The sequence below is a fragment of the Mandrillus leucophaeus genome, unplaced genomic scaffold (genome assembly GCF_000951045.1).
Source record: "Mandrillus leucophaeus isolate KB7577 unplaced genomic scaffold, Mleu.le_1.0 Scaffold844, whole genome shotgun sequence".
In the NCBI taxonomy this organism is placed as follows: Eukaryota; Metazoa; Chordata; class Mammalia; order Primates; family Cercopithecidae; genus Mandrillus; species Mandrillus leucophaeus.
In genome coordinates this window covers 428,940-430,920 of record NW_012109186.1, presented here as the reverse complement: position 1 = coordinate 430,920, position 1,981 = coordinate 428,940, and the positions used below count along the sequence as shown (strand labels likewise).

Below are 1,981 nucleotides of genomic sequence, written 5' to 3'. Positions count from 1 at the left end.
AAAAAAAAAAGAAAAAAAGAAAAGAAAAGAAAAGAAAATCAACTTTCAGTTTTGTTTTACTTACGGAACAATTCTTTTGCCTTTTCTAATTTTCACACAATATGACTAGGGGCTAATGTGTAAATGTTAAACAATATTTCTCTTTAATTCTTTTCCCATTTACAAAAAAGAAGTGCAGCTTGCTGCCAATGCTCATTTAATTTTACATAATCATGCTCTTTGAGGCCGAAGTAAATCTGATTTTCAATGTTAAAACAGAAAAACTGTTGTTGGAGTTATTACTAAACAGAACATCAGAATCATCTGAATCATCAGAATTGTCTATTTCAGAAAAATTGAATTCATCAAATGAATCTCTGGCCAACAACTGTTCGAGAATGGTGTAAACATTACACGTGGAATGCTACATTTTCTAGGATTTGACATTTTCAGTGATCAATAATTACTATATTTTATAAATGGAAATACCACTATAATAGAAATACAAATGGAATGATATCTAGTATATTACTCTATTTACAGCAATCTGTTTTCAGTAGTGGTAGTGGATCACTTGAACCCAGTGATATCTGACATATCAATTTTATTTCCAAAGTTGATATACTAGAGTGGATGTGAAAATAATAATTAAAGCAAGATATTTTGTGGCAGAGTTATCTCAGGGTAAACACTGCAGCCACAAGCACTGCTGGTGAGTATTCTCAGGGCAAATGGGAAAAGGGTTAACTTAACCAAAGAAGTGAAAGAACTCTATGATGAAAACTATAAAACACTACTGAAAGAAATTGAAGAGGACATCAAAAAATGGAAAGATGTTCCATGTTCATGGACTGGAAGAATCGATGTTGTTAAGATGTCCATACTATCCAAAGCAATCTACAGATTCAATGCAATCCCTATCAAAATACCAATGACAACTTCACAGAAATAGAAAAAATAAAATTTATATGAAATTACAAAAGACCAATAGTCAAAGCGATCCTAAGCAAAAAGAACAAAACTGGAAGAATCATATTACTTGACTTCAAATTATACTATAGAGTTACAGTAACCAAAACAGCATGGTACTGGCATAAAAACAGACATACAGACCAATGGGACAGGAGAGAGAACTCAGAAACAAACCCATACACCTACAGTGAACTCATTTTCGACAAAGGCGCCAAGAACATACACTGGGGAAAACACAGTCTCTTCAATAAAAGGTGCCAGGAGAACTGGATATCCATAGGCAGAACAAAACTTGACCCCTATCTCTTGCCATATAGAAAAATCAAGTCAAAATGGATTAAAGACTTAAATCTAAGACTGTAAACCATATATATATTTAATATATATTTATTTATATATTTTTATATATATATATATATATATTTAAAGACAGATTCTTGCTCTGTTGCTCAGGCTGGAGTGCAGTGGCATGATCTTGGCTCACTGCAACGTCCACTTCCTGGGTCAAGCGATCCTCCTGCCTCAGCCTCCCAAGTAGCTGGGACTACAGGCACACGCCACCACGCCCAGCTAATTTTTGTATTTTTAGTAGAGACAGGGTTTCACCATGTTGGCCAGGCTGGTCTCAAACTCCTGGCCTCAAGTGATCTGCCCGCCTTGGCCTCCCAAAGTGTTGGGATTACAGGCAATCTACACATTGTCCAGCCTAAGATTGCAAACTATTAATATGAAACAACTACAAGAAAATATTGGGGAAACTCTCCAGGACATTAGTCTGGGAAAAAATTCCTTGAATAACACCCCAGAAGCACAGGCAACCAAAGCAAAAATGGACAAATGAGATCACATCAAGTTTAAAAGCTGCTGCAGAGCAAAGGATACAATCAACAAAGTGAGGAGTCAATCCACAGAATGGGAGAAAATATTTGCACAGTACCCATCTGACAAGGGGTTAATAACCAGAATATAAAAGGAGCTCAAACAACTCTACAGGAAAAAAATCTAATAACCTGATAAAAAAAAAAAAAAA

General features: G+C 35.2%; 1 protein-coding gene across 1 annotated transcript in view; it reads right to left on the bottom strand.

Annotated features, from left to right (window-relative positions):
* MAGT1 (magnesium transporter 1) overlaps positions 1-1,981 on the bottom strand; it is a 64,839-nt gene that overhangs the window by 6,096 nt on the left and 56,762 nt on the right. The gene's annotated exons all lie outside the window — the stretch shown is intronic.